Here is a 10,621-nt window from a genome sequence, read left to right on the forward strand (position 1 = left end):
AGTAAGGTATTCAAACGAAAACTCGTCCTAGGAATTTTCATCGATCTTTTTGAAACTTCTTGGGCATCAATGGCAATCAATTGTGGACAAAATGTTGGAATTAGAAGTTGTAGATTTTGAAACGCGTGCGCATGGCGAATTCGCAACCGTCGCCATTTTAGCTAGCTTGCACATATTTTATCGGAATGTCGTGAAAATGAAATATACGATTCCCTGGCCCACACTGAACAAAACGATGTCACATACGACAAAATCGATAAAGGAATGTGGCCGTGGCAAACAAAAAACGATCGCAAAAAAAAGTGCTGACTCGGCTAAAAAAAAAAAATTCGGATTTTTTTTTTATGAATCGGCTAGCGAAACCCAGATAACTTTGTCGGGTATATCCAAACAAATTTTTGAAATCATTACGTGATGGCGACACGACCTACGGTTTGGCGGCCATTTTGTGCCAAAATCGGCCATTTTGAGTTTTTCGCGTTTTTACACAATATGGAAAAAGGAACTTTTTTTTGAGCGATTTTCACGAAATTTGACTCGCATGTCCGTAGCATAAGTCTACAATTACCTCTGGCGTTTCGTCGACCTTTGACCTCGGGAAAAGGTGGCCATCTTGAATTTTCTATAAAAAACACCTTTGCCACTGGATTCAAACGTAAACTTGTCTATGGAATTTTTATCGATCGTCTCGAAACTTTTTGGGCATCAATGGCAAGCTACTGTGGAAAAAATGTTGGAATTAGAAGTTGTAGATTTTGAACGGCGTGCGCGTGGCAAGCTAGCAAAGTGGCGCACTGTTATAACTCCCATGCATTTCAATACAATACAGTGAAAATTGAATGCATGCATTCATGCCTGAAACTGAATACATTGAAAAACACTGGTTCTGGACATATAAGGAATATGGGCGTGGTTAGCATAAAACCACTGTTGCTAAGGACGATAAAAAGTTTACTTTTAACGATTTGTCCGAAACTGACGTCAATCTGTTCGTCTTCTCAAGGGGAACATAACATAAAATGGTTGCTATGGAGATAAAATAAACCAAAAAGCCGCCATTTTGGAAAAAGTGGGTTTTTTATCAACTTATGGCATATAGCTCTCACCAATGGAGGAATGTGTTTTTCTGAGTCAGTTGATGATGCTGATCGCTATGCTAGCACTTTTAGCCACATTAGCATAGCTAGCATAGTTAGCATAATTAGCATATGCAGTTTTGACTAGCCTTCATCAAAAGTGGGCAGTGAGGGCGGTGAGGGCGGTGAGGGCGGTGGTGCGTAGAGTTGGGCGTGGAAGGCGTGGAAGGCGGGTAGCGCCTGCGGGCCATACAACGCCGCTTGCGGCTTTAATTATTATTATTATTTTTCTTCTACTTTCTTTCTTCCACTTTGAGCTCAAATTTGACCCCTGCCACATACCCGAAAACTCACCAAAATTGGCACAGACCTAGGATAAATTGAAAATGAATTTTCGGCAAAGAGAACGTCACCCCCCCCACGATGATGACATCACTGCGAGCGTTCCCGTCAAAAAAATGAATGGGCCGAAAATCGCTTATGGGGCCAAAAAAAAATATTTCGGAATACAGTTACGAAACCAAAACACGCGTGTTGGAGATATCCCCAAGAAGTTTTGAAATCATTATGGGATGGCCACACGACCTACGGCTTGGCAGCCATTTTGTGGCGAACTCTGAGAAATGGCGATTTTTGTGTTTTTTGACAATATGGGAAAACAACACTTTTGTTCAAGCGATTTTCACGAATTCGGACATACATGCCACTAGCACGATTCTACAATAACCAAAGAAGTTTCGTTGACCTTTGACCTTGGGAAGTGGCGGCCATCTTGAATTTTCAAAAAAAAGCACCTTTAGTAAGGTATTCAAACGAAAACTCGTCCTAGGAATTTTCATCGATCTTTTTGAAACTTCTTGGGCATCAATGGCAATCAATTGTGGACAAAATGTTGGAATTAGAAGTTGTAGATTTTGAAACGCGTGCGCATGGCGAATTCGCAACCGTCGCCATTTTAGCTAGCTTGCACATATTTTATCGGAATGTCGTGAAAATGAAATATACGATTCCCTGGCCCACACTGAACAAAACGATGTCACATACGACAAAATCGATAAAGGAATGTGGCCGTGGCAAACAAAAAACGATCGCAAAAAAAAGTGCTGACTCGGCTAAAAAAAAAAAATTCGGATTTTTTTTTTATGAATCGGCTAGCGAAACCCAGATAACTTTGTCGGGTATATCCAAACAAATTTTTGAAATCATTACGTGATGGCGACACGACCTACGGTTTGGCGGCCATTTTGTGCCAAAATCGGCCATTTTGAGTTTTTCGCGATTTTAAACACTATGGAAAAAGGAACTTTTTTTTGAGCGATTTTCACGAAATTTGACTCGCATGTCCGTAGCATAAGTCTACAATTACCTCTGGCGTTTCGTCGACCTTTGACCTCGGGAAAAGGTGGCCATCTTGAATTTTCTATAAAAAACACCTTTGCCAATGGATTCAAACGTAAACTTGTCTATGGAATTTTTATCGATCGTCTCGAAACTTTTTGGGCATCAATGGCAAGCTACTGTGGAAAAAATGTTGGAATTAGAAGTTGTAGATTTTGAACGGCGTGCGCGTGGCAAGCTAGCAAAGTGGCGCACTGTTATAACTCCCATGCATTTCAATACAATACAGTGAAAATTGAATGCATGCATTCATGCCTGAAACTGAATACATTGAAAAACACTGGTTCTGGACATATAAGGAATATGGGCGTGGTTAGCATAAAACCACTGTTGCTAAGGACGATAAAAAGTTTACTTTTAACGATTTGTCCGAAACTGACGTCAATCTGTTCGTCTTCTCAAGGGGAACATAACATAAAATGGTTGCTATGGAGATAAAATAAACCAAAAAGCCGCCATTTTGGAAAAAGTGGGTTTTTTATCAACTTATGGCATATAGCTCTCACCAATGGAGGAATGTGTTTTTCTGAGTCAGTTGATGATGCTGATCGCTATGCTAGCACTTTTAGCCACATTAGCATAGCTAGCATAGTTAGCATAATTAGCATATGCAGTTTTGACTAGCCTTCATCAAAAGTGGGCAGTGAGGGCGGTGAGGGCGGTGAGGGCGGTGGTGCGTAGAGTTGGGCGTGGAAGGCGTGGAAGGCGGGTAGCGCCTGCGGGCCATACAACGCCGCTTGCGGCTTTAATTATGGCCCGCAGCAGTCATAGACTGCAAGGACCATATTGTAACTGGTACGAGGGTCGAACACTCAAAAAGTCCAAAACGTCAAAAAAACGCGTCAAAACGCCAAAAAATGGGGTCAAAAGTCGCCCAAAGCACAAAACAACACGACAATTGTGTAACGCAACAAAAATACACACACACATGCACAACACCAACGCAAAAACGTAAAAATTGTAGTCGCAAAAATGACGACAAAAGCACAAAAAAGCCCAAAAAAGCCCTCAAAAGACGGGTTTAAAGCCAAAAAGACATGCCCAGCCTATAGTAAAAGACAGGCCGCATTGAAATACATAGGCCACCTGACTGCAAAAACTTCTATATTGTTTCTGCTTCGTTTCATTATTATTATTCTTCCCGTTTCTAACGGATCCGTAGATCGCAAATTTGACCCCCGCCACATACCCGAAAACTCACCAAAATTGGCACACACCTAGGATAAATTGAAAATGAATTTTCGGCAAAGAGAACATCACCCCCCCCCACGATGATGACATCACGGCGAGCGTTCCCGTCAAAAAAATGAATGGGCCTAAAATCGCTTATGGGGCCAAAAAAAAATATTTTGAAATACAGTTACGAAACCGAAACACGTGTGTTGGAGATATCCCAAAGAAGTTATGAAATCATTATGGGATGGCCACACGACCTACGGCTTGGCGGCCATTTTGTGGCGAACACAGAGAAATGGCGATTTTCGTGTTTTTTGACAATATGGGAAAACGATACTTTTGTTTGAGCGATTTTCACGAAATTGCACACACATGCCACTAGCACGATTCTACAACTACCAAAGAAGTTTCGTTGACCTTTGACCTTGGCAAGGGGCGGCCATCTTGAATTTTCATAAAAAAGCACCTTTAGTAACGTATACAAACGAAAACTCGTCCTAGGGATTTTTATCGATCTTTTTGAAACTTCTCAGGCATCAATGGTAAGCTACTGTGGACAAAATGTTGGAATTAGAAGTTTTAGAATTTGAAACGCGTGCGCGTGGCGAATTCGCAACCGTCGCCATTTTAGCTAGCTCGCACATATTTTATCGGAATAGCCTGAAACTGAAATATGCGATACCCTGGCCCACACTGAACAAAACGATGTCACATACGACAAAATCGATAAAGGAATGTGGCCGTGGTAAACAAAAAACCGTCGCAAAAAAAAGTGCTGACTCGGCAAAAAAAAAATTTTTCGGATTTTATTTTTAAGAATCGGCTAACGAAACCCAGATAACTTTGTCGGGTATATCCAAAGAAAGTTTTGAAATCATTACGTGATGGCCACACGACCTACGGTTTGGCGGCCATTTTGTGCCAAAATCTGCCATTTTGAGTTTTTCGCGTTTTTACACGATATGGAAAAATGAACTTTTTTTCGAGCGATTTTCACGAAATTTGACTCGCATGTCCCTAGCGTAAGTCTACAATCATCTTTGGAGTTTCGTCGACCTTTGACCTCGGGAAAAGGCGGCCATCTTGAATTTTCTATAAAAAACACCTTAACCACCAGATTCAAACGTAAACTTGTCGTTGGAATTTTCTTCGATCGTCTCAAAACTTTTTGGGCATCAATGGCAAGCTACTGTGGAAAAAATGTTGGAATTAGAAGTTGTAGATTTTGAACGGCGTGCGTGTGGCAAGCTAGCAAAGTGGCGCACTGTTTTAACTCCCATGCCTTTCAATACAATACAGTGAAAATTGAATGCATGCATTCATGCCTGAAACTGAATACATTGAAAAACACTGGATATGGACATATAAGGAAAGTGGGCGTGGTTAGCATAAAACCACTGTTGCTAAGGACGACAAAAACTTTACTTTTACCGATTTGTCCGAAACTGACGTCAATCTGTTCGTCTTCTCAAGGGGAACAAAACATAAAATGGTTGCTATGGAGATAAAATAAACAAAAAAGCCGCCATTTTGGAAAAAGTGGTTTTTTTTAATCAACTTATGGCATATAGCTCTCACCAATGGAGGAATGTGTTTTTCTGAGTGAGTTGATGATGCTGATCGCTATGCTAGCACTTTTAGCTACATTAGCATAGCTAGCATAGTTAGCATAATTAGCATTTTAGGTAATGTGTTTTTCTGAGTCAGTTGATGATGCTGATCGCTATGCTAGCACTTTTAGCCACATTAGCATAGCTAGCATAGTTAGCATAATTAGCATTTTAGGTAATGTGTTTTTCTGAGTCAGTTGATGATGCTGATCACTATGCTAGCACTTTTAGCCACATTAGCATAGCTAGCATAGTTAGCATAATTAGCTTGTTAGGTAATGTGTTTTTCTAAGTCAGTTGATGATGCTGATCGCTATGCTAGCACTTTTAGCCACATTAGCATAGCTAGCATAGTTAGCATAATTAGCATTTTAGGTAATGTGTTTTTCTGAGTCAGTTGATGATGCTGACCACTATGCTAGCACTTTTAGCCACATTAGCGTAGCTAGCATAGTTAGCATAATTAGCATTTTAGATAATGTGTTTTTCTGAGTCAGTTGATGATGCTGATCGCAATGCTAGCACTTTTAGCCACATTAGCATAGTTAGCATTGTTAGCATAATTAGCAAATCCAGCCTTGACTAGCTTTTAATTTGCGGGCTGTGAGGGCGGTGAGGTCAGCGGTGGTGCGTAGAGTTGGGCGTGGAGGCGGGTTGCGTCTGCGGGCCATACAACGCCGCTTGCGGCTTTAATTATTATTCTTGTTTCTAACGGATCCGTTGAGCTCAAATTTGACCCCCGCCACATACCCGAAAACTCACCAAAATTGGCACACACCTGGGATAAATTGAAAATGAATTTTCGGCAAAGAGAACGTCACCCCCCCGAAGTCGATGACATCACAGCGAGCGTTCCCGTAAAAAAAATGAATGGGCCGAAAATCGCTTATGGGGCCAAAAAAATTTTTTTTGAAATACAGTTACGAAACCCAAACACTTGTGTTGGAGATATCCCAAAGAAGTTCTGAAATTATTATGGGATGGCCACACGACTTACGGCTTGGCGGCCATTTTGTGGCAAACTCAGAGAAATGGCGATTTTCGTGTTTTTTCACAATATGGGAAAACGACACTTTTGTTCAAGCGATTTTCACGAAATTGCACACACATGCCACAAACACGATTCTACAACTACCAAAGAAGTTTTGTTGACCTTTGACCTTGGCAAGGGGCGGCCATCTTGGATTTTCAAAAAAAAGCACCTTTAGTAATGGATACAAACGAAAACTCGTCCAAGGGATTTTTATCGATCTTTTTGAAACTTCTAGGGCATCAATGGCAAGCTACTGTGGACAAAATGTTGGAATTAGAAGTTGTAGATTTTGAACGGCGTGCGCGTGGCGAATTCGCAACCGTCGCTATTTTAGCTAGCTCGCACATATTTTATCGGAATAGCCTGAAACTGAAATATGCGATACCCTGGCCCACACTGAACAAAACAATGTCACATACGACAAAATTGATAAAGGAATGTGGCCGTGGTAGACAAAAAACGATCGCAAAAAAAAGTGCTGACTCGGCAAAAAAAAGTTTTTTTCTGATTTTATTTTTAAGAATCGGCTAACGAAACCCAGATAACTTTGTCGGGTATATCCAAAGAAAGTTTTGAAATCATTATGTGATGGCGACACGACCTACGGTTTGGCGGCCATTTTGTGCCAAAATCTGCCATTTTGCGTTTTTCGCGTTCTTACACAATATGTAAAAATGAACTTTTTTTCGAGTGATTTTCATGAAATTTGACGCGCATGTCCCTAGAATAAGTCTACAATCACCTCTGGAGTTTCGTCGACCTTTGACCTTTGGAAAAGGCGGCCATCTTGAATTTTCTATAAAAAACACATTTACCACCAGATTCAAACGTAAACTTGTCGTTGGAATTTTCATCGAATGTCTCGAAACATTTTGGGCATCAATGGCAAGCTACTGTGGAAAAAATGTTGGAATTAGAAGTTGTAGATTTTGAACGGCGTGCGCGTGGCGAGCTAGCAAAGTGGCGCACTGTTATAACTCCCATGCATTTCAATACAATACAGTGAATATTGAATGCATGCATAAATGCCTGAAACTGAATACATTGAAAAACACTGGATATGGACATATAAGGAATGTGGGCGTGGTTAGCATAAAACCCCTGTTGCTAAGGACAACAAAAATTTTACTTTTACCGATTTGTCCGAAACTGACGTCAATCTGTTCGTCCTCTCGAGGGGACCAAAACACAAAATGGTTGCTATGGAGATAAAATCAACAGAAAAGCCGCCATTTTGGAAAAAGTGTTTTTTTTTTATCAACTTATGACATATAGCTCTCACCAATGGAGGAATGTGTTTTTCTGAGTCAGTTGGTGATGCTGATCGCTATGCTAGCACATTTAGCTATGTTAGCATAACTTGCATAGTTAGCACAATTAGCATTTTAGGAAATGTGTTTTCCTGAGTCAGTTGATGATGCTGATCGCTACGCTAGCACTTTTAGCCACATTAGCATAGCTAGCATAGTTAGCACAATTATCATTTTAGGAAATGTGTTTTTCTGAGTCAGTTGATGATGCTGATCGCTATGCTAGCACTTTTAGCCACATTAGCATAGTTAGCATAGTTAGCATAATTAGCAAATCCAGCCTTGACTAGCTTTTCATTTGTGGTCGGTGAGGTAGGTGAGGACGGCGGTCATGCGTAGAGTTGGGCGTGGAAGGCGGGTTGCGTCTGCGGGCCATACAACGCCGCTTGCGGCTTTAATTATTATTCTTCTTGCACACTAACGGCGTCTTTGAGCTTAATTTTGACCCCCGCCACATACCCGAAAACTCACCAAAATTGGCACACATCTGGGATAAATTGAAAATGAATTTTCGACAAAGAGAACGTCACCCCCCCGAAGTCGATGACATCACAGCGAGCGTTCCCGTAAAAAAAATGAATGGGCCGAAAATCGCTTATGGGGCCAAAAAAAAATATTTTGAAATACAGTTACGAAACCAAAACACGCGTGTTGGATATATCCCAGAGAAGTTATGAAATCATTATGGGATGGCCACACGACCTACGGCTTGGCGGCCATTTTGTGGCGAACACAGAGAAATGGCGATTTTCTTGTTTTTTGACAAAATGGGAAAACGATACTTTTGTTTGAGCGATTTTCACGAAATTGCACACACATGCCAAGACCATGATTTTACAACTACCAATGAAGTTTCGTTGACCTTTGACCTTGGGAAGGGGCGGCCATCTTAAATTTTCATAAAAAAGCACCTTTAGTAACGGATACAAACGAAAACTCGTCCTAGGGATTTTTATCGATCTTTTTGAAACTTCTCGGGCATCAATGGCAAGCTACTGTGGACAAAATGTTGGAATTAGAAGTTGTAGAATTTGAAACGCGTGCGCGTGGCGAATTCGCAACCGTCGCCATTTTAGCTAGCTCGCACATATTTTATCGGAATGTCGTGAAAATGAAATATACGATTCCCTGGCCCACACTGAACAAAATGATGTCAGATACGACAAAATCGATAAAGGAATGTGGCCGTGGTAAACAAAAAACGATCGCAAAAAAAAGTGCTGACTCGGCTAAAAAAAAAAAATTCGGATTTTTTTTTTAAGAATTGGCTAGGGAAACCCAGATAACTTTGTCTGGTATATCCAAATAAAGTTTTGAAATCATTACATGATGGCGACACGACCTACGGTTTGGCGGCCATTTTGTGCCAAAATCTGCCATTTTGAGTTTTTCGCGATTTTACACAATATGGAAAAATGAACTTTTTTTCAAGCGATTTTGACGAAATTTGACTGGCATGTCCCTAGCGTAAGTCTACAATCACCTTTGGAGTTTCGTCGACCTTTGACCTCGGGAAAAGGCGGCCATCTTGAATTTTCTATAAAAAACACCTTTGCCATTGGATTCAAACGTAAACTTGTCGTTGGAATTTTCATCAATCGTCTCAAAATTTTTTGGGCATCAATGGCAAGCTACTGTGGAAAAAATGTTGGAATTAGAAGTTGTAGATTTTGAACGGCGTGCGCGTGGCAAGCTAGCAAAGTGGCGCACTGTTATAACTCCCATGCATTTCAATACAATACAGTGAAAATTGAATGCATGCATTAATGCCTGAAACAGAATACATTGAAAAACACTGGATATGGACATATAAGGAATGTGGGCGTGGTTAGCATAAAACCCCTGTTGCTAAGGACAACAAAAAGTTTACTTTTACCGATTTGTCCGAAACTGACGTCAATCTGTTCGTCCTCCCGAGGGGACCAAAACATAAAATGGTTGCTATGGAGATAAAATCAACAGAAAAGCGGCCATTTTGGAAAAAGTGGTTTTTTTATCAACTTATGACATGTAGCTCTCACCAATGGAGGAATGTGTTTTTCTGAATTAGTTGATGATGCTGATCGCTATGCTAGCACTTTTAACCACATTAGCATAGCTAGCATAGTTAGCATAATTAGCATTTTAGGTAATGTGTTTTTCCGAGTGAGTTGATGATGCTGATCGCAATGCTAGCACTTTTAGCCACATTAGCATAGCTAGCATAGTTAGCATTATTAGCATTTTAGATAATATATTTTTCTGAGTCAGTTGATGATGCTGATCGCTATGCTAGCACTTTTAGCTATGTTAGCATAGCTAGCATAGTTAGCATAATTAGCATTTTAGGTAATGTGTTTTTCTGAGTCAGTTGATGATGCTGATCGCTATGCTAGCACTTTTAGCTATGTTAGCATAACTAGCATAGTTCGCATAATTAGCATTTTAGGTAATGTGTTTTTCTGAGTCAGTTGATGATGCTGATCGCTATGCTAGCACTTTTAGCCACATTAGCATAGCTAGCATTGTTAGCATAATTAGCATATGCAGTTTTGACTAGCCTTCATCAAAAGTGGGCAGTGATGGCGGTGAGGGCGGTGAGGGCGGTGGTGCGTAGAGTTGGGCGTGGACGGCGGGTTGCGTCTGCGGGCCATACAACGCCGCTTGCGGCTTTAATTACGTTTCTTCTTTCTTACGGATCCGTTGATCGCAAATTTGACCCCCGCCACATACCCGAAAACTCACCAAAATTGCCACACAGCTGGGATAAATTGAAAATGAATTTTCGGCAAAGAGAACGTCACCCACCCCATGACGATGACATCACGGCGAGCGTTCCCGTAAAAAAAATGAATGGGCCGAAAATCGCTTATGGGGCCAAAAAAAAAAATTTCAAATTAGAGCAACGAAACCAAAACACGCGTGTTGGAGATATCCCAAAGAACTTATGAAATCATTATGGGATGGCCACACGACCTACGGCTTGGCGGCCATTTTGTGGCGAACTCAGAGAAATGGCGATTTTCGTGTTTTTTCACA

This window comes from Oryzias latipes, chromosome 17, assembly GCF_053564925.1.
Source record: "Oryzias latipes strain Hd-rR chromosome 17, Olatipes_Hd-rR_3.1".
Taxonomy (NCBI): Eukaryota; Metazoa; Chordata; class Actinopteri; order Beloniformes; family Adrianichthyidae; genus Oryzias; species Oryzias latipes.